The sequence below is a fragment of the Eschrichtius robustus genome, chromosome 10 (assembly GCF_028021215.1).
Source record: "Eschrichtius robustus isolate mEscRob2 chromosome 10, mEscRob2.pri, whole genome shotgun sequence".
Classification (NCBI taxonomy): Eukaryota; Metazoa; Chordata; class Mammalia; order Artiodactyla; family Eschrichtiidae; genus Eschrichtius; species Eschrichtius robustus.
In genome coordinates this window covers 93601262-93624931 of record NC_090833.1, presented here as the reverse complement: position 1 = coordinate 93624931, position 23670 = coordinate 93601262, and the positions used below count along the sequence as shown (strand labels likewise).

General features: G+C 39.0%; 1 protein-coding gene across 4 annotated transcripts in view; it reads right to left on the bottom strand.

Moving 5' to 3' along the window:
- The window catches only part of LOC137770365 (contactin-associated protein-like 3B), a 164790-nt gene that overhangs the window by 116922 nt on the left and 24198 nt on the right, over positions 1-23670 (bottom strand). The window lies entirely within an intron of this gene.

Below are 23670 nucleotides of genomic sequence, written 5' to 3'. Positions count from 1 at the left end.
CATAAAAGATGCTCAATATCACTAATTACTGGGAAATGGGAATCAAAACCACAAGGAGATATCACTTTACACCTGTTAGTATGGCTATCACCAAAAACATAAGAGATAAGCATTGGCAAGAATGTGGAATAAAGGGAACCCCTCTGCACTCTTGGTGGGAAAGTAAATTGGTATAGCCATTGTGAAAAGCAGTATGAGGTTACTCAAAAAATTAAAACTGGAACTCCCATGGGATCCAGCAATTCCACTTCTGGGTTTTTAGACAAAGAAAATAAAAACAATAACTCGAAAAGATATATGCACCCCCCCCCCCCATGTTCATTGCAGCATTATTTACTATAGCCAAGATATGGAAACAAAGTGTCCACTGATGAATGAATATATAAAAAAAATGTATATATACACAATGAAATATTATTCAGTCATAAAAAAAGAAAGAAATCTTGACATTTGAGATAACCTGGATGGACCTTGAGGGCATTATGCTAAGAAAAATATGTCAGATAGAGAAAGACAAATACCATATGATCTTACCTATATGTGGAATCTAAGGAAAACAGAAACAAACAAATAAACAAAACAAGGTTATAGATTTAGAGAACAAATCAGTGGTTGCCAGAGGTGGGGGATGGTGGTATGCATGAAATAGGTAAAGGGGATCAAAAGGTACAAACTTGCAGTTATAAAATAAATAAGTCATTAGAATGTAAACTACAGCACTGAGACTATAGTTAATAATACTGTATAGCATATTTGAAAGTTGCTAAGAGTGTAAATCTTAAAAGTTGTCAATACAAGTGAAAACAATTTTGTAACTATGTATGGTGAGGGGTGTTAACTAGAATTATTGCAATGATCATTTTGCAATATATACAAATTTTGAATCATTATGTGTACACCTGAGACTAATATAATGTTGTGTGTCATTATACTTTAATTTTTTAAAATAATAATACAAATTTAAAAACCCACCTTTTGAAAAAGTGGCCAAAAATTTTGAACAGACACTTTACCAAAGATATATGTAACGCAATTTAGCACATAAAAAGCTATTCTATATGATAGTCATTAGGGAAATGCAAACAAAAGTCACAATGGTATTCTTCTACACACCTATTAGATGGCTAAAATTAAAAAGATTAATGATAGCAAATGTTTTATTTATAATGCCTAACCTGGAAACAACACAAATATTTATCAGTAAGTGAAAGGATAAACAGATTGTGGTAAATCCATATAGTAGAATAGTCGATAATAAAAATAAATACATTATAGATAAGTGCAAGAATGTGGATTAATTACATGATAATTATGCAGTGGAAGAAACCAGGCAAAAAACAATATATACTGTATGACTCTATTTATATAAAATTCTATATGCAAATTAACCTGACGTCTAATGGCATCATGTCTAATGGTCAGTTGATGGGAAGAGCAAAGAGGGGTGGGAGGGCAAGTTTATAAAGGAACAATAAAAATCTCTGGGGAGGGCTTCCCTGGTGGTGCAGTGGTTGAGTCTCTGCCTGTCAATGCAGGGAACACGGGTTCGAGCCCTGGCCTGGGAAGATCCCACATGCCGCGGAGCAACTGGGCCCGTGAGCCACAACTACTGAGCCTGCGCGTCTGGAGCCTGTGCTCCGCAACAAGAGAGGCCACGATAATAAGAGGCCCGCGCACTGCGATGAAGAGTGGCCCCCACTTGCCGCAGCTGGAGAAAGCCCTCGCACAGAAACGAAGACCCAACACAGCCAAAAATAAATAAATTAAAAAAAAAAAATGCCACTTTGGAATAAATATGGTTTTGAGCTGAAAGCAATTGAAAATCAGCAGATGCAGGAAGAAATCTTCCCTCCCCTTTTCTCCCTAAAAGCAGGGCATGAATTTTCCCTGAGACCGGGGCCCCCTCTCCCGAACCAGGAAGAAGAGAGTGACTCTTGTCACCAAAGCTGGAGAATGGGCACTGAGGTGAGTCTACATAAACAAACCTTATGAAAATAGCGCTTCTCTCCCATCAGTTTCCCCATATATTTCCCACTCACTTTCCTCCAAACCCCCTTTCCTTTCTTAAAAATGGAATATAAGCCCCCAAGTCTAACTACTTCTTTGAGTTTCACTTCCTTCCTGTTGGACTCTTTCACACAGAAAATATTAATTAAAATAATTTATGTTTTTTCTTCCATTATTCTGTCGTTTGTCAGTTTACTTTGCAGGCCCCTACGAATAAACCTAAGAGGGTAGAGGAAAGAAATTTCCTCTCAGACATTAGCAATGAAGGGGAAAAAATGTTTTAGTGGTGACATGGGAATGAACTTTGGAGTTGGTCAAATCATCACAATGGTCACATCAGTCATCTATGCTGAGCAGCCCTCCCTTGGTATTCTTGTCCTGCCTCTATTTCTCACGATATCTGGTAGCACTGCAGTGCCCAGGAATGTAATGAGCTCTCTCCAAGGTGAGGCCTATATGCAGATATTATTTTATAAACTATTTCCAGAATCTTGTTCAAGGTAAAACCATACAATTCATGTTCTAAGTTCGAAGGCAGCTCAGCTCACAGAGAAGACCTTTGAGAAAGCACAACATGCTTACGGGTCTCTGGCATGGTATCAATGTCAGCCTCTAGACTGTGTCAAAAGCAATTCTGCACTCCCTCGTATTGACCAAACATGGGTAAAATACCTCTTCTGGTGCTTCCTTCTCTCTGATGATGTAGCTACCTGGGAGCCTGTAAGAACTCACTAATACTATGCTTTCTAAGAGCAGTTTCTGCTCTCACTCAAAATTGTCCCCCACATGGTATAGTTTTTCTTTAATCATGTGGATAGCTTCAAGATTAGTTTTTTGGTTTTTGGTATTTTTTACAATGGGATAACTTGATAATATATCTGAGAATACCCTTCCCAGTAATTCTAGTCTCCTTGACATCAGTAAGATACGGAAGAGAAAAACCTTTGTAAAATGGTGTTAAGGAAAATTATCCAAAAGCCTGAAAAAAACTAAAGGGACTTTTGCCTGTTCTTTCTTAGTTATGCTAGGGTTTGATTATCAGGCCTGCCTGCGGATTATCTGAATCTCTAGGCATGTACCTTTGCATCTTTGTTTAACTTGTTATTTACTATTGATAAAGGTATGGTGTAATTCTGAAGGGGTTGATGTTAATTGGTACCTTGATTTCTGTCAGATAGCAATACAAATAATGTCTGTTCAGTAGGGATGCAAATGATTCCTTTCTGATGGAAAATACAATTTCCAAAATTCAGAATGTTAGCTGATTTTCCCTACAGAACATTAGCTATTTTTTATCTAAAATCAGTAATCCTATTTAAGAATTCTTCCAGCTACTATAAAAGCTTCTACCCCATTTAGTTCTTTTGAATCAGCACTACCATCATGCCAGTTCTCTTATTAATGGGTTCATTAAATCTGTGCCATATACTCATTTTACATTTGCATGAGAGTCATGAGTTTAATTTATGAAAATGATACTTTGACAAGGAGCAATTGTGAGTAGCACAATGTGCACCAGTCAACAAACCATGGGCACACAAAGTAAGGGCTACCTGCATGGACATACACACCAAAAAACCGGTCACTTTCAAACAGTATCTCTGCTATCTTTTCCCTGCTTTTATTTGGGTTCATAAGAGCTCAGATTTCCCAATATCTAGTAGATATGTTAAGTTTCTCTGTTAAAAATATGTAGGCTTATATTTGTTTTAAGCTCATATATTATTTTTCATCAAAATTTTGGACTCTGCCCTTTTCCATAGGATAGTTAGTGCCTAGTGATTTGAGGGTGGGTCTGGTAACAGGCTCCTATCCAAAGCTGAGATTTATTCTGGAAAGTTTAAGCCTGCAGCTCCATACTGTAGGTGTCCTTACACCTACAACACTGAGGTGTCCTTACTCACCACCACCTCCCTGCCCTGCTTGTTCCCGCTGTCTGCCTGGAGAGAACCCTGGGGAGAACCTCCACCACTGCCCCACTCTTCCTTCTTTTTGGTCTTCCCCCTTACTTGGGGAGATTGCTTGTACACTTCTGCTTTTCCTTCTCCCTTCCCTTTGCCCCTCTTTTACCAAGTCTAATCATACTCCTTTGATGGGACTATTTCCCTTGCAATCAACTTCATTGCAATTGTTTTGATTAGTGGTTATTGGCACCATTCCCCTATCAAAAAGTACTAATCAAACACCTGACCTGGTGGGTGGGGATCAATTCCACTATGATGAGCAAAGGAGAGCTGAGAGGACACTGATTTCATAAATGTACTCGTGAATGTTTTAGTTATAAAGAGTTTTGTGTCCCTATACCATTTAGTAATTGTAGGCCTGTGAAACTGAATTTTAAATTAACAAAAACTCTGCATTGTTCAATTCAAAGGATATGTTCTACTTACTATTTTGTACCAGAACAAATGTTGAACTGGCACCAAAGATAAATGACACATCCTACCAGCCCTCAACGAGGTCACAGTCCAATGGAGTTGATAGGCATGTACATATAACATGCAAGATTTCTTTTATAAATATTGCAGAGGTATAAACCAGGTGAAATTAAGGCATAATTAGGGAGAAACACATGATTTAAGAATCTAAAAAGGCTTACCGGGGGCATTACATTTTATTTTATTATTATTTTATTTTAATGAAGTCCTGTTGCATTTTATATTGAGTTCTATGATCCATTTTGAGATCCATTTAATGTATATGAAAAGTGTAAGGTCTTTGTCTAGATTCATTTTTTTTTTTAAACATCTTTTAAACATCTTTATTGAAGTATAATTGCTTTACAATGGTGTGTTAGTTTCTGCTTTATAACAAAGTGAATCAGTTATACATATACATATGTTCCCATATCTCTTCCCTCTTGCATCTCCCTCCCTCCCACCCTCCGTATCCCACCCCTCTAGGTGGTCACAAAGCACCGAGCTGATCTCCCTGTGCTATGCGGCTGCTTCCTACTAGCTATCTATTTTACATTTGGTAGTGTATATATGTCCATGACACTCTCTCACCCTGTCACATCTCACCCCACCCCCTCCCCATATCCTCAAGTCCATTCTCTAGTAGGTCTGTGTCTTTATTCCCGTCTTGCCACTAGGTTCTTCATGGCCTTTTTTTTTTTTTTTCCCTTAGATTCCGTATATATGTGTTAGCATACTGTATTTGTTTTTCTCTTTCTGACTTACTTCACTCTGTATGACAGACTCTAACTCCATCCACATCATTACAAATACCTCCATTTCATTTCTTTTTATGGCTGAGTAATATTCCATTGTATATATGTGTCACATCTTCTTTATCTTTTTTTTTTTTTTGCATGTAGCTGTCCAGTTGTTCCAGCACCAAAATTACACACGGAGAAACAGACAATCTCAATAGGCCTATATCTGTTAAAGGATTTGAAACTATAATTAATAACCTGCTGAAAAGAAAGCACTAGGGCCAGATTGGTTCACTGGTGAATTTTAACAAATGTTTTAGGGAAAATGTATGCTTATTCTCTAAAAATAGAACTAGAATGAATACTTTCTAACTCATTCTATGAAACCAGCATTATCCTAACACCAAAAGCATACAAAGCATTACAAAAAAAAAGGAAAAATTCAGACAAATGAATATAGTTGCAAAAATCCTGAACAAAATATTAGTCAATCAAATCCAACTATGTATGAACAGAATTATACACCATGGGCAAGTGGGATTTATTCCAGGTATACAAGGCTGGTTCAACATAAGAAAACCAACTAGTGTAATTCATCATATAAACAGGTTAAAGAAGAAAAACTATATGGTCCTATTAATAGATACAGAAAAAGCATTTGACAAATCCAGCATTCGTTCATGACAAAAACGTTCAGTAAACTAGAAATAGAAGGGAACTATTGCAACTTAATAATGAGAATTTACAAAACACCTACAGCTAATATATTTATTCGTGAGAAACTAGATGCTTTCTCACTAAGATTAAGAACAAGGCAAGGGGGCTTCCCTGGTGGCGCAGTGGTTGAGAATCTTCCTGCTAATGCAGGGGACACGGGTTCGAGACCTGGTCTGGGAAGATCCCACATGCCGCGGAGCAGCTAGGCCCGTGAGCCACAACTACTGAGCCTGCGCGCCTGGAGCCTGTGCTCCACAACAAGAGAGGCAACGATAGTGAGGGGCCCACGCACCGCGATGAAGAGTGGCCCCCGCTTGCCGCAACTAGAGAAAGCCCTCACAGAAACGAAGACCCAACACAGCCAAAAATAAATAAATAAATAAATAAAAAAGAACAAGGCAAGGATATCGCCTCAACACATTTTTTCAACATTGTCCTAGAATTCACAGCTAATATAATTAGACAAAAAAAGGAAATTAAAAGTATATAAATTGGAAAGGAAGAAATAAAACTGTTTTTGTAGATGACATGATCATCTATGTAGGAAATCTCACAGAATCAACAAAAAACTTTGAGATCTAATAAGCAATTATAGCAAGGTTGCAGGATACATTTTTCACATATACAAATTAATTGCTTCCCTGTACACCAGCAATGTACAACTGGGTTTTGAAATTAAAAACACAATATCATTTACATTAACACCCAAAAATGAAATACTTAGGTATAAGTCTAAGAAAATATGTGTAATATCTATATGAGGAAAAACTACAAACCTGTGAGGAAAGAAATCAAATAATTTAAACAAATGGAGAGATACTACATGGTCACGTATAGGATGATCAAAATTGTTAAGATGTCAGTTCTTCCCAACTTGATCTACAGATTTAATTAATCCCAATCAAAATCCCAAGTGATCTTGTGGATATTGACAAACTGATTCTAAAGTTTATAAAAACCCAGAATGGCTGACACAGTATTGAAGGGAGAGAACAAAGTTGGAGGATTAACATTACCCAAAATCAAGACTTACTCTAAAGTTAACAGTAATCAAGACAGTGTGGTATGGGCAAAAGAATAGACAAATAGATCAATGGAACTGAATAGAAAGCCCAGAAACAGACCAAGACAAATACAGTCAACTGATTTTGACAAAAGAACAGAGGCAATATGATGAACAAAGATAGTCTTTTCAACAAACAATGTTGGAATAACTAGACATCCACATGCAAAAAAAAAAAAAAGTGAATTTAGAAACAAACCTTACACCTTTCACGAACATTAAGTTAAAATAGAGCACAGACCTAAATATAAAACACAAAGCTATAAAACTTCTGGAAGATAACATGGAAGAAAATCTTCCAACTCTACAACACTCTGGAAGAGGCAAAATTATGGAGACACTAAAAAGATTAGGGGTTGCCAGGAATTAGGGACAAGAGAAGGAATGATGAACAGGTAGATTACAAGAATTTTTAGGGCAGTGAAACTATTATGTATGAGATTGTAATGGTCAATACATGTCATTATACATTTATCCAAACCTATAGAACGTACAACACAAATAGTGAACTCTAATGTAAAACTTAATTAACAACAATATATCAGTATTGGTTCATCAATTGTAAAAATGTACCACTAATGCAAGATGTTAATAATTGGGGAAAAGGGAATGGGGCGTTGGCAGGAGAATAGAATAAATGGAATCTCTATATCTGCTTAATATTTCTGTAAACCTAACACTGCTCAAAAAAATAAAGTTTCTAATTAAAGAAATAGTGGCAGAGAGAGTTGTAGATTTGTAGCAAAGTGCTGATTCATGAAGGTTTTAGAGATTTAACAAAAATGCAGTAAGTGATTGCTTAGGGCTAGGAGGCTTGTGGGGATAGTAGGGTGATAGGTATGGGATTTCTTCTTGAGGTGACAAAAATGTTTTAAAATTAACCGTCGTGATCACTGCACATATCTGTGAATATACTAAAAACGACTGAATTTTACACTCTAAATGGATGAGTTATAATCATATGTGAATTATATCTTAATAAATCTGGCTAAAAAATTAAATGGCCTAGATCTGTGTTATTAAATTAAATAAACAGCACTTAATAGTTTTTCTATAGCTCAAGTGTATGCTGTAAGGTTCTAACATATGACTTCTTCCCAGGAAGTCAATAATGTTTAAAAGTATAAAATTTCAGAGTTAATATCAATTTTTTACAGATTTCAATGACAAGAGAATCACAGATGCAAGGGCCAAGAGCCATTAAAATAGTTTCCTTCCAGATCACGGACTAATGAATAAGATTTCCAAATGTCAATATTGATGACATGGAAAAGTATACACTATTAATTTGGAGTGAAGCTGTCAGCATTTATTTTTGAATGAAAACGATTACAAAACCCTCTTCCCCAAACACACACATACAAATGCCGAAGAGTGCATCCTTCTTCGAGAAGCTACCAACTCAGCAGCCTTCAATGAAGGGCATACAAAAGATGGAGCGCACTACAAATATCCATTGTTGCCACCACCTCAGTAACAGAGGAGTGGCTTTATCATCGGAAGTAATCGAAAGAAAGAAAGAACAGATGGACGTCTGGTTTATGGGGACTCACACAGTAAGCGTCACCCGAGGTGGAGGGCTTGCCACGAATAGAAATTAGATGTTAGAAAGAGGGAACATGAGCGCAGCGGAGAGGAAGACGGTTTGGAGAAGGGATGCTCAATTATTTTATTCGGTTGTTTTATTTTGTGATATATGTCTGACAAACTGATTGCACAGAATCGCATTCTCTTACTGAGTGAAACTAATGAGTGTAATTATTTTAAATTGAGGCTATCTTATAAAAAAGCTGAAGAACTCGGGGGCTTCCCTGGTGGCACAGTGGTTTACATCCTGCCTGCTAATGCAGGGAACATGGGTTCGAGCCCTGGTCTGGGAAGATCCCACATGCCGCGGAGCAACTAGGCCCGTGAGCCACAATTACTGAGCCTGCGCGTCTGGAGCCTGTGCTCCGCAACAAGAGAGGCCACGATAATGAGAGGCCCGCGCACCGCGATGAAGAGGGGCCCCGGTTCGCCGAAACTAGAGTAAGCCCTCGCACAGAAACGAAGACCCAACACAGCCAAAAATAAATAAATTAATTAATTAATTAAAAAAAAAAAAAGAAAACCCCAAACATGATAAATATCAATACAAAGAAAACCAAGCCTGGGCACATCATACTCAGATTACTGATGAGTAAAGATAAGGAGAAAATCTTTAAAATATCCAGAAAATAAAAGACACAACACATACAGAGGAATAAAAAAAAAAAAAAAATGCTGAAGAACTAAAACCAAAAAAAATGATTTCTTTTGATTCTTTTAAAATATCCTATGAAAAGCTAGCTTTTAATAGGGACTTTAGATCGCTGTTATTTGGGGTATTTTGTACACTCTCTTCTATAGTTTCTAATTCACCTCTGTTTCATCAAGTGAAAAATCACATTTCATTGTACTTGTGCTCCATTTGTTCTCCATATAACATCTTCCCACCCTTGTTTTAGTATTATCTAAGATCTTGGGAGATTTAAATCAAAAACATGTGGATGATTTTGGACTCTAAGCTTGGAGCATCCACCAATTATGTTTGAATTCACGAGACTGAAATAGCTATTGGCAATAGTGTAACCAAGAGAGGAGATCCCTTCTTACACCTCACACATGTACATTTCACATGAGTGCCTTTACTGTAGCTTTATGACAAAGATGTTTAACCACCTGGCAATTAAAAAAAAAACAAAACACTTTGGTGCTCTAAATTCTTGTCATATTCTTCAAACTTATTGTCCTAAAAATATTTGTATAAACAACTGAATTTCAAAGGCATATTTTTAAAAGCTTTCTTATTATATATGCATATATAGATCAACTTCTTAAACACTGTAGGCTGTAAGATGGAGGAATTTCTGCATCTAAGTGAATGCTTCTTTTCTTAGACATATTTGCACAATCATTGCAGGCTAAAATTGATGGCGCTCCTGAATGCAAGTTCCCTATAAGGTAAAATTCAGTTTCCTGTACTTCATTCCTATAATCTATAAATATTGAAATGAGGTAACTAGAAGGTAAGTTCATTTAAAAATTTAACTAAATTATTTTTGTAGCACATTGAATATTGTTTATTAGCATATATATTTTAAGGCACTGACTTACATAGGAATGATTCCCAGGGTGAAAACATGTATGTGATGTTTTAGAGAATAAAACAAAATTATTCTTATAACATATGTATATATATAAATGCATATATTAGCCAATATCCATTTGTAAACCTTTATTCTATTCAAACTTAGTACTCCACTTCCAAAAAGATATGTCCACGTAAAGTTGATAAAGCTCACCTCTTAAAATATGTCTATGTTTAAAAGAAATAAAGGTGCACTATACACCAAATTCTGTTATTTAAATTTGTATTTCATATATAAATTGGACTACACTGCATTATGTAATACTCCATAGGTACTGAATAAGTAATAAAAACTAAAAATAGTATTTATCTAGATGATATGATTGACCAGAAGGTATGTCCTGGATTATTATAAATATTTCAAGAGGAGGAGGATTCTCTATAAAACCTTTTTCATCTGAAGTCCTGGGTCTTATGACATAGCTAGAACTTTATCTAAACATGTAGAGTTTCCTGATTTCCTTTGAAGAAATCAGTAAGAAACTCTTTGAAAAGAAGAAAAAAACAAAACAAAACAACAAAAGCAAGGGGCAAGTTAAAACATTTTATGTTGCTCTTTGTTTTACTAGATCTTATTTAATTTAAAATCAATTTGAAATCTCTAGTAATATGTAATGTTTACTTAAGTAGAAGCAATTAGACAAATAGTGTTTTAAGTACAGATGTACCCAGCCACTCTGATAATTCATTTTAAAGACACCTTAAGATAATAGGCTGAGATTTCCAAATAGATTTAGTTACAGGAGGGCTGGCTAACAAAGTCACTTCTAAAAGTTTGTGCCCTGATATTACAAACACCAATATAAAATATTGCCTATTATCTTTAGATCTCAATTTTGCATTAAGTTTTGGATGTATAACTGTAAAAAGCAACTTTATAATTCAGTGGTATTTGGGGGCAAACTTAATAATATTTTTTCCAGAAAAAAATATAATGGAAGCAAAAAATCTCTATTCAATTGGAATTTTTAAATTTTAGTCACAAAATTAATAGAGGCACATAGTTTAAAAAATCAAATAGCACTAAAATGTTTACGTTGAAAATTAGCTTTTCACAGAAGCTGTGGAACTTGGGCAAGTCATTTACCTGTCTGTGCTTCAGTTTCCTCATCTGTAAAATGGGGATAATAATATGTCAGATTCACAGAGGTGCTGTGAGGACTAAATGAATTAACGCATGTGAAAGACTTGGTACAATGCCTGGCCATAGCAGGATCTTTATAGATTCAACTATTATTATTACTGTTCCCACCCTCAGAAGTAATCGTCTCGATTCCCATAAACAGTCTCTGTCTCTTTCCGAACAGAATGTTTCCTCCTACTCTCAATTAAATGTAAATCTGTTTGAGGGGAAGCACAGGACATGCATTCATATTTAGTTGAAGTTAAAATTTCAAAATTTGGAACACATCTACCTGATTCCTTTTTCTCATCCTTCTGGATAGAATATGGAATGTTTGTTTTCCTGTTTATCTAATCCAAAATATTCAAAACACTTTCAAGGTCTGTAGAGAACAGACTTGTGGTTGCCATGTGGGGGGGTGGGGGGAAGTACTGGGAGTTTGGGATTAGCAGATGCAAACTAGTATATATAGGATGGATAAACAACAAAGTGCTACCATATAGCACAGGGAACTATATTCAGTATCCTGTGATAAACTGTAATGGAAAAGAATATGAGAAAGAATGCATATATATATGTGTGTGTATATATATATATATACATATATATATATATATATATATATATATAAAAAACTGGATTACTGTGCTGTATAGCAGAAATTAACACAACATTGTAAAGTCAACTATACGTCAAGAAAATAAATTAAAACAAAAAACTCTTTCAGGGTCTGAATAATAATCATCTTTCAGGACTGAGCCTGAATTTACAGCTGGACTTACACATATATCTTTCTATCTCAAAATATATTTTATAGAGGTAAGTCATTGTCTCAGTTTTTGTCATTACTTATAAGCTTATGTTTTGATAGAGTTTATATGGAAATACCATGTGGCAAAACTGCCTATTTCACACCCTAGGAGGTGGGAAGGGTATAAGGACTCATCATCATCGACCCAGATTCTCATCTGATTCAACTAATTGGCATTTCAGTCTCACAAGCAACATTTGAAATTTTTATTGCAAGGAACTAATGGGATGAAGAACAACACAAGTAATCAAATCAAATAAAGGCATCTGCTGGAGTGGGATCCCAGGGTCCCACCCCACAGCTTTTTATGGAGAATTTTGTTTTCATGGAAAGGCCAGAATTCCCTAGAGGTGGAGTTTCATGATCAGAAAGTAAAGAAAAACCTCTATGTATTATTAATATCAACACACAAAATAATACAACTGCATTACACATTTCTCAATTTAGAATAAGGATAGCATGTATGAACATGTTTTGGGAAGGTTATTGAAATTCTCTAAATCACTTTGGTATCCTTAAGTTTCTTAAGGCATTTATCAAAACTCCACAAGAACAGAACTCTTCTTTGTTGCTTGAGTCAATAAAAATCTGACTCAACTTCTATTTTAGGTCTCAGATTTTTAATGGAGTAAACCAGGATTTCCTTCGTAATGAAACTACAAGGCCTGCACTATACTGCAATTCAGTAAACTCTGAATTATAAATGCTAAAATTCCTCTTGACAGTAAGGAGTAGCATAATTCTTTGTTGGGAGCAACATTATCGGACAATTTTTCTTAAGAAACGGAGAATTTATTAAAGCATCTTACGGGCTCACAGAATCAATAAGAGGCTGAAGGACTGGGCTTGGGAAATAAGTAGAAACCAAATACCCCTGGATCAAGGGTGGGAGTGGGTGAGGGGGCAGGACCATATTTGCCTTTTGGTTGGACCCTGCTGCCCCCTTTATTTTTGCCTGTTCAGGACCAACCAAGAGCTAACAATCCTCTTATTTTTAGTTTTTTTTTGAGGAACCTCCCCTACTTCTGGGTATATAGTTAATGGAATTGAAATCAGGATCTCATTAAGATTTCTGCACTCCTACATTCACTGCAACAATATTATTCACAATGGCCAAGATGTGGAAGCAACCTAAATGTCCATCAACAGACGAATGGATAAAAGATATGTGAGATATATATAATGGACTATTATTCAGTGTTAAAAAAGAAGGAAATCCTGCCATTTGTGACAACATGAATGAATGTGGAAAAATTATGCTAAGTGAAGTAAGTCAGACACAGAAGGACAAATACTACATGATACCACTTACGTGAGGAATCTAAAATCGTCAAATCACAGAAGCACAGAGTAGAATGGTGGTTGGCAGGGGCTGAGGGGAGGGGGAATAGAGAAGGTGTTAGTTAAAGGGAACAAAGTTCCAGTTATGCAAGATGAATAAGTCCTAGAGATCTTCTGTACAGAATAGTGCCTCTGGTTAGTAACACTGTACGTGCTCTTAAAAATTTGCTAAGGGGATAGATCTTACGTTGTGTTCTTATCCCAAAATAATAATAAGAAGAAGAAGAAGAAGGAGAAGAAAAAGGGTGGAAGAAAAGAACAACAACCTGCTTAATACAGAGTGCAGGTCACAGCCCCACTCTCATCTGCAGGTGAAGTGGTTTCCACAGTAGCAGGAAACACGCTGCCTCTCAAGAGGAAATCACATCTGGGTTAATTCCACAGAGTCAGGGGCGGGTGGGTGCTGGACAGTCGAAAAATAACAAGCACAGTTTCCCAAATTTACATCTATTCATGTACATGAAACAGGCTGGGACCTGGGAGCCTTTGCTGCAGGGCTGCAGTGCTTGCACCTGGACAAATGTCTCTTAGAGCAACAAAATGCAAAGAAACTATAAGGGACTAAAAATAACTGCGTGCATGCACAGTTGGGGCAAATTCTGGACAAAAGATACAGAAAGACCAAAAAAGCCCAACTGCCACTTCTGAAGAGCTAGAAGCAAAAACGGGGGTCGGGAGCAAAGGCTGGGTTCTGCGCATGCCCCCTGCACTCAGCACCACCCAAGGGGTGGGCAGACCACCTAAGCCACCCCTCCGGCCCAACCCCGGGACACACCACTACCTCCCCCCCATATAAGGAACCAGCTGCCCCCACCCCCACCCCCAGGAAGCGAGCAAGGGAACCTGTTGCTTGTTCTCGCTCCCCCTGCTGCAGCAGGGGTCCCAATAAAGCTTTGCCTGAATTTCTTGTCTGGTCTCTGATCAATTTCTATTGATTAAGGAGGCCAAGAACCCTGGTCAGTAACATACACACTTCAAATTCCAGAAATTGTAAGTCTTGCTGAACACAATTCTCTTTCAGATAAGGAAGGGTACCACCCACTCACCAAAGGCAGAAAACCTCAAGTCTCTGCATCCAGCCCCAATCCTAGGATCTCTGGATGTTGTCTAATCCTCCTCTAAGACGGTCACAGGCACATCTACATCATCAGAAACCCACAGAGTAATGGTGAATGTAACCATCACTATAGTGGTCTATATAAAATGGTCTGACAAGGGAAAGGGATGGGGGAGGAAGATGAGTTATGGAGCATGGAAGGAAACATGTGTAGGCATGTGCGTCTGCATCATTCGTGATACTGTGACGTCCCTCAGCCACTCTCTGCTCCATGGTCACCTTGTTCTCAGCCAGCACCAGGCTCATTGGTGTCTTCACTTGGTGACACGATCCAGACCTTCATTTCTGAAGGAACTGAGACCTTCACAGCCCAGCCAATGTGGTGTTGTTGCCTCTTGGATTTTCATAAGCTATAGATGTAGGGAGGCAGGACACAAGATCCCTTTGATCATCAGAAAGGATTTCTCCCACCCATCTCCTAACACTTTTTTCCCAGCTTGCCTAGTGATCAGCAGAGCCCAGGATGCCAGGGGCAGCACCAGCTTTCATTCAGTGGAGCCACTGTTGTGCCAGCTGGTGGACGCATCCCTCCTATGGGTCAGACCATCTCTAAGTAATCAGAGTCGCCACTTAGTGACAGGAAGAAAAGGGTTTGTAAGCAGGTCATTAAATGGTTCACAAGTGAAAGTGGAAGTGGTCACTAGTTCAGAAGAATAGTCAGGTCCTATAAAACAATGTGTCATAGAAATGGTCAAGATGTATATATACACACTACTATATATAAAATAGATAACCAATAAGAACTTACAGTATAGCACAGGGAACTCTACTCAATACTCTGTAATGACCTATATGGGAATAGAATCTAAAAAAGAGTGAATACATGTATATGTATGACTGATTCACTTTGCTGTACAGCAGAAAGTAACACAACGTTGTAAATCAATTATACTCCAATAAAAATTAATTAACAAAAATAAATGATACCAATCAAAAAAAAGAAAGATGTGACCCAGAGTACTGCTTCTGCCACTGAAGAGCTCTAGCTCAGCTGCCCTGGACCCATCCATGTAGCTGGACAGGCCATTGCTTCTGCCTGCTGTGGTGCCCCCCTCCCCCAAGAACTCCACACCTGCAATCACAACAATAAAATCCGACTGCTTCTTAATCTTTTCCCCACTTGTTCCTGACTCTCAGTCTTGGGTTGCAGGATCCCAGTGGCCGAGCCCAAGGTTCAGGCCCTCACACTGGCTGCCAGAGGCACCAAGAAGGGGAATCTGCTCCCTTCATTCATTGTCATTCTGAATGAGTTGATACACCTAATTGTTGTATTTTCATGTCTTCCCAGAAGAAAGCTGTCAAGGAACAGCCTATTGTAAACAAACTCTATTTAGAGTATAATTGAAGAACCAAATTAAAAAAAGAATCCTAAGCTTCAGTTAAATCAATAAATAATAAACACATACATACATATGTACATACATCAAAAGAAGAAGAGAACGTAACAGTTTATCCTCCAATTGACACATGAATACATTCCTTACTCTCAGCAGGTTCATAGAAGCAAACAGGGACCCCTGAGAGACTCAGGCCCTGTGCTCTCATTTTCCTTTTTAGTGCCGACGAAACACCCTCCAAAGTGCTCACATGGTTAATTATTGGCAGAACTAGAGTGAAGAGGCCACACTAAACATTGAGCTTCCTGGGAACACCATCCAAGCCTTACACATCCACCGCAAGTCACACGGTGCCTGTCACATAGTAAGCCCCAAATATTTTTTACTAAATGACCGAGTCCACACACTTTCCAATATATTAAGCTTTATGTACCTCCATTCATAAGCATTTCACAGTTAAGGACTGAATTTTAGACTTCCATTCCCCTCATCTCCTTAATTCCATGCTAACTGAAAGATAGCACCTTGAGAACACAGGAATTCTAGACATTCTGGTGATTCAAGTCATGTTGCAAAAGCAGAATTGTTGCAGGTTTTTTTCCTTCCTCAAATAATACTTGGCACAGAAAAAGCACACGGATGCAGCACACTGCATTTTCCCCTGCCAGCAGCTCGCTCACGGAGCATCTACTCATGAAAACACAATTTTTAAAATTTATTTATTTATTTTATTGAAGTATAGTTGATTTACAATGTTGTGTTAGTTTTAGGTGTACAGCAAAGTGATTCAGTTATACATACATATATATATATGCACATATACATATATATATTCTTTTGCAGATTTTTTCCCATATAGGTTATTACAAAATATTGAGTGTTTTCCCTGTGCTGTACAGCAGGTCCTTATGAAAACATTTTAATACCCAGATAGATAACCACTTATAGGTATTACAAGGATACCATTCAAAATAGGGAACAGTAAGTGACTCCTTCACATTAGGTCAGGCAGAGTTTGCTCATTTACTTTTTAAGTGGTTTTTATTGATTTTGTTTTGTTTTGTTCTGTTTTATCTTGCCTAAGAACTAGTGGGACAGAATCATTGAATGCGTAAGCCGAAAGGACTCTGGACCAGTGCTCTAATGGAACAGATGAAGAGAACTCACCCAGAGACCAAGGACCTGGCCAGCACTCCTATCCCAGGGCTTTATCACCACCACACATGGTCTCGGGGGCCACGTTCATTGAATGCCTACCACTTGGTCTGTATCCTATTTGATTTTACAGAGAAATAACAGTCACCTTTTCCTCCCTATTGCAGAAGGTATTCTTGTGACTTTGATAGTGAGAATGCATTTAAGAAACATTTTTAAAGCACATCTTTCCAAATGCGAATATGAATATGTGGATGTTTTTGGTCTTGTACATTCAATAATATGAAACTACAGTGACTGAAAGAGTATAACTAAAGTAGGAAAGAACACTCTCTTTTCTCCCTAAAAATGTGTCAGAATCATTGTGCTTATAAAAGCCTGGAATCACAAAAGTCATTGATGAAAAATATGATTGGGATAGCTCCAATTAGATACTTTCTAAAATAGTTTTCTTTCCTCTTTCTCAAGTATTTTAAGCTACAGAGAAGCTCCTTAACTGTAATAGGGTTCATTGAAGACTGACTCTTCAGAGCTGAGCAGAGCCCAGGCTGCCCTCAAGCGCATGTGTGGGAGAGATGCTCTCAGTTCAAGGCAGGCTCTCTGTGCCCTGAAATCTGGCTAAAGCTGCACAGTGCTACGAAGACAACTTGTGAGGAAAGAGCGGGGAGTGTGCAGGAAAGCAACAGAGCCTGGCTCTCAGGGAAGATCACGGTACAGGGGCCAAATAGTCTGGGTTGGGCCTGGTCCCCAGTCCCCAGCAAACTTGGAAACACCACGAAATCACTTCAGAGTCTCTCAAACAATATGTCACTGTGAAGTCTTTAAATTCTATACCAGCTCTGTAACTCTTTATTTTCATCGCTTAATCCAGCGGTCCCCAACCCACTGTGCGAGGCCTGTTAGGAACCAGGGGGCACAGCAGGAGGTGAACAGTGGGTGAGAGAGAGAGAGAGAAGCTTCATCTGTTGCTCCACACTGCTTGCATTACCACCTGAATCACGCCCGCCACTGTAGCTCACATTACTGCCTAAACCATCCCCCCTGCTTCCGTGGAAAAAACTGTCTTCCACGAAACTGGTCCCTGGTGCCAAAAAAGTTGGGGACCGCTGGAATCGGTTTGCCACAATTTACCATGTAACCTCTTGTAATTCTCATTAGGTTTCAGCAGCTTTGGACTTGTCACTTACCTTGACATCGGAGCTCTACAAAATTGTCTAAATTAATGAAAAATTCCGTAGAGCATGATATCACGTATCTTAAGAGACTGCCTTTCTGTTCATGTTATTCATTGGTTACTAGACTTATCTACCTGTGGTTAACCTATCTCAAAAGTTAGCAAATATTATTCAGCAGAAACGAATGTTTCTAATACAGTGTGTCAAAAATTACATTAAATTTTCCCCAAGATATAGTCCCTAATACAATTTTTGCTTCTCTTATTATGTTACAAATGATAAAATGACTGCCTGAAAGTTGAAGTTGTCTTGAAGAGTTTAGCACCCTCAAAAAAACACTTCTATATAGACTTTTTCTTATTTGAACACATTACTTTTTTTAATGATTTCTTCTGAAATAATTATAAACTGACAGGAAGTTGCAAAAATAGGACAGTAAAGCCCCAAGTAATCTTCATCCGGTTTTCCTAATTGGTTACATTTTATCTAACAATAGGATACTATCAAAGCTGGGAAATTGACATTGCTACAAGGTATATGTGTGCCATATTATCACATGTGTTGCCACCACCAAGATCAAGATACATAACTGTTCCATCACCACAAAGATCTCCCTCCTGTTACCCCGATATATAGTCACACTTACCTTCCTCCCACCCTGGCCCCCATGCACCATCCCTAAAACTTGGCAACCACTTATCTGTCTCCTTCTTTGTCATCTTGAGAATGCTATATAAATGTATTCATATAATATGTGACCTTCAAACACCAACCTCAAATGTTGGCTTTTTTCACCCAGCATGTTTTTTGAGATCCATCCAAGTACTTGCATGTATCAGTAGTTAATCCTTTTTACTGTTAAGTAGTGTTTCATAGTATTAATGTACCACGGTTTGTTTAACCATTCACTTATTCTAGAACATTTTTATTGTTTCTAGTTTGGGACTATTACAAACAAAGCTGCTAGAAACAATCATGTAGAGATATTTGCATGGACATAAAATTTAATTTCTCTGGGATGAACGTATATGATACTTTTGAACATTTTTGGAAAACCAGTGTATATACTTATGTGGTTCTGTTGCTTCTTATGTCACTGAAAGAAAAGGATGAACTTGGTGATTTGAACTCCCAGCTCAAGTGCCACATAAATGACCATGTGCCCTGAAGGAGACCACTGTCTCCTGTAGCTACAGGGCTGGAAATCAAGCACAGAACCTCATCGTGCAACTGGTTGAATTACAATGCAAGTTGAACTCCCAGTTTTGAAGGGCATCTACTGTTGAATCAATGTGAGGGTATTGATTGGGAAAGAACTGGATCTTATAAGTCGGGATGGGGACCCGTGGGAAGATCCTGATGAAGCTGGGGATATTGAGCCCCTAAACTGTGATGAATCTTTTATTACCAGTGGTATTGGCCTCCCCGGCCCCAGCAGAGATGGCTTCCTCAACCCCAGTGGAAGCGGCCTCTCTACATACAGGGTATCAGCCTTTCCATCTCCTTCTGAGGGGATTAACCCTGCATTGCCTGAGGAAAGGGTCATAGCTTCCCCTGACGCAATTGTCATGTAACAGAATTATTAGTCTCCTCAGGACCCACCCCTACCACCCCACCTTACTTCTGGACCTTTAACTAGACTCAAGCTCAGCAGGTCCCTAAAGGTGGGATACAATCTGTGACTCATGAGGAAGTGCATTACATTCCAAAATAATGACTTCCATGTTCTAAGTTACACAGACAAAGTCTTGGCAAATGTGTGGGAATAAGTACTAAAGGTGTGGGAAAATGGAAGAAGGAATTCCTTATAAGGTTGAATGAGGCTGAATGTATGGGCTCACTAAATAGGGCTTCTGCATTTACTGTTGCAGCTTGAGGAATTAGAAAGGGCTCTAGCAGTTTTGTTGGTTGGTTGGCTGAAACATAGGCCAAAAGGTGGCCCCCCATGAGTACCCTGGAAATGCTGGACTTGCCTCAGTTTAAGCTAGAGAAGAACTTCAGAGGCTTAGGGATAGAGGAATGTTAGAGTAGATTTGTCACTTAAAACCTGCTCACCTGACTGGGGGGTTCCAGAAGTTTTACCTTCCATCAATACTGTGAGGAATAAATCTATGAGAGGATCCCCAATATCCTTTGTGGACAAAGAATGTCACCTGCCATACCAGTAAACAAAGGATCTTGCAGCCACCAAGCCACCAGCCACTGCAGCCACCCCTGATAGTGCACCCTGAGGGGATTTAAGATGTAGAAAAACAGGATACTGGCCCTAGATAGTTTAGGTGCATATCAAAGGAATACTTTTATTAAGCCCAGATTCTTACATCTTCCCATACATAGAAAAGTGTTAAAATCGTTAACTTGAGATGTCTGGTTTTCCTTTAATTAGCAGGAAAGTTTTGATGTTTGATTACTTGGGTTTTTTTGGCAAAACTCCTATATATTCTGTTTCTCTTTGGAACTGTCCCCAGAGCTATCTGAGAGGCTGTATCCCAGGCTTAAGTCCTCAGTTATGTTCCAAATGCAACATAATTTTCAACTTTTAAGTTGCGCATTTTTTTTTCAGTTGACACCTTGAATACTCTATGGTTGCTTTCTCTGTAGATCAGACCTCACAGTGCGAAATGCAATCACTGCATTGGGAAACCTAAATGCAAAGAGGGTAATTGAATCCTGAGGTGGTAGGGGCCAAGTGACAATATTCAACCACTGAAGGCAAAGTGGACATGGTTACCTTAATGTACAGCAGAGTCAAAGCAGCAATCAGAATAGTCTGACTCATGCTGACTTATGGTGTTGATTAATTGATCATGGTGTTCCTAGAAGTGAAATAGATAGGAAGCCTACTAAATTTGTACTTCTCTGTATAAGCAGAAAAGTTCTAGGTCAAGTGAATAAAAGTCGAACCTGAATCATAAACACAGAGAGTCACATCCCTTCAATACATTCCTAGACATGAGCCAGTTTATGGATCCCGAACCCCTGGAATGAAGGAGAGGCTGGGCCCCATTAAGGAAGGACCCCAGTGCACTCTGAAAGTTTATACTGTCAATTCTTGCCCCAGCCTTCCCCAGAATGATGTTTGGCATTTTACCAGAGTAACTGTGCATTGGGGAAAAGGAAATTATTAGACCTTTTGGGGAACAACGGACTCTGGCTTTGAAATGATACTAATTCCAAGAGACCTAAAACATTGCAGGGGCCCAAAAGTCAGAGTAGAGCTTATGGAAGTCAAGCGACTAATGGAGTTTTAGCTCAGTTCTGTCTCACCATGGGCCCAATGGTTCTCCAAACCAATCATGTGGTTATTTCTCCAGTTCTGGAATGTATACTTGGTATAGACATATTTAGCAGCTGGCAGATTCTCCACATTTGTTCCCTGACCTGTGGAGGGAGGGTTATTATGATGGGAAAGACGAAGTAAAAGCCAGGAGAACTGCCTCTACCTAGGAAAACAATAAATAAAATTTAATACCACATTCATGGAGGGACTGCAGAGTTTACGGCCAGCATCAAGGACTTGAAGGAGGCAGGGGTGGTGATTCCTACAACATCCTATCTGGCCTGTGCACAAGAGAGATGGATCTTGAGAATGACAGTAGATTATCATAATCTTAACCAGGTGGTGACTCCAATTGTAGCTGTTGTTGCAGATGTGGTTTCATTGCTTGAGAAAGTTAACACTCACCCTGGTAAATGGTATGTAAGTATATGGATTTGGTCTGGAAAATGCCTTTTTATCCATCCCTGTCCATTAGGCCCACCAGAAGCAGATTGCTTTCAGCTGGCAAGGCCAGTAATACACCTTCACTGTCCTACCTCATGAGTATATCAACTTTCCAGCCTGATGCCATTATTTAGTTTGCTAGAAAATACACCTGACTCTCCCTTCCATAAGATATCACACTGGTCTATTACATTGCTGACGCTATGCTGGTTGGATCTAGTGAACGAGCAGTAGCAACTACTCTAGATTTGTTGGTAAGGTATTTACGTGTCAGAGGACAGAAAATAGATAAGACAAAATGCCATGGCCTCCTACATCAGTGAGATTTCTAGGGGCCCAGTGGTATGAGCCATGTCAAGATATCCCTTCTAAGGTGAAGGATAAGTTGTCGTCTCTGACACCTCCTACAACCAAAGCACAGGCACAGCTCTTAGTGATTTCTTTGGGTTTTGGAGGCAACGTATTCCTCATCTGGATGTGTTACTCCAGACATTTTAATGAAGTGACTCCAAAAGCTGCTAGTTTAGGATGGAAGCCAGAACAAGAGAAGGCTGTGTAACAGGTCCAGGCTGCAGTGCAAGCTGCTTTGCCACTTGGGCCATAAGATCCAGAAGACACAATGGTGTTGACATGTCTGTGGCAAATAAGGATGCTGTCTGGAGCCTTTCGAAGGCCCGCATAGGTGAATCAAAGCACAGGCCTTAAGAACTGTGGAGCAAGGCCCTTCCATCATTTTGGTAACTAGTCTCCTTTTGAGAAACAAGAGGTCTGCTACTGAACTTTGTAGAGACTGAACACTTAACCTTGGGCCATCAAGTTACCATGTGACCTGAGCTGCCCATCATGAACTAAGTGGTATCTTAACCACCAAGCCATAACAGAGGACATGCACAGCAGCACTCCATCGTCAAATGGATATGGTATATATGTGATCAGGCCAGAGCAGGTCTTGAAGGCACAAGTAAGTTCCATGAAGAAGTAGCTCAAAGGCCCACAGTCCTCACTTCTGCTACACTACCTTTTCTCTCCCAGCCTGCACCTATGACGTCAAGGGGACTTCCCTACTCTTAATTGACGGAGGGAGACTCAGGCAGGCCTGGTTTACAAATGGTTCTGCACAATATGCAGGCACTACCCAAAAGTGGATAGCTACTGCCCTCAGCCCCTCTCTGAGACATCTCTGAAGGACAGTGGTGAAGAGAAATCCTCCCAGTGGGCAGAACTTGAGGCCATGCACCTGGCTGAGGGAGAAACACTTGGAAGCAGAAATGGTCAGACACGCTGGGTGGTCAGGAATTGAAAAAAGCATGACTGGAAAGTTGGTCATAAAGAAAATTGGGGAAGAGGTATGTGAACAGATTTCTCTGAATAGTTGAAAAACATGAAGATATTTGTGTCTCATGTGAATGCTCATCATCAAAGGGTGATCTCAGCACAGGAGGATTTTAATTATCAAGTAGATAGGATGACCTGTTCTGTGGAGACCAGTCAGCCTCTTTCCCCAGCCACCCCTGTCATTGCCCAATGGGCTCATCAACAAAGTGGCCATGGTGACAGGGACGCAGGTTACACATGGGCTCAGCAATATCGACTTCCACTCATCAAGGCTGACCTGGCTACAGCCACTACTGAATTCCCAATCAAAAAGAATCACCTAGCAGCAGAGACCAACAGTGGGCCCTCAATATGGTGTTATTCCCCGGGTGATCAGCCAGCTAGTCAGTGGCAGACTGATGACACTGGACAGCTTTCATTGTGCAAGGGGCAGTATTTT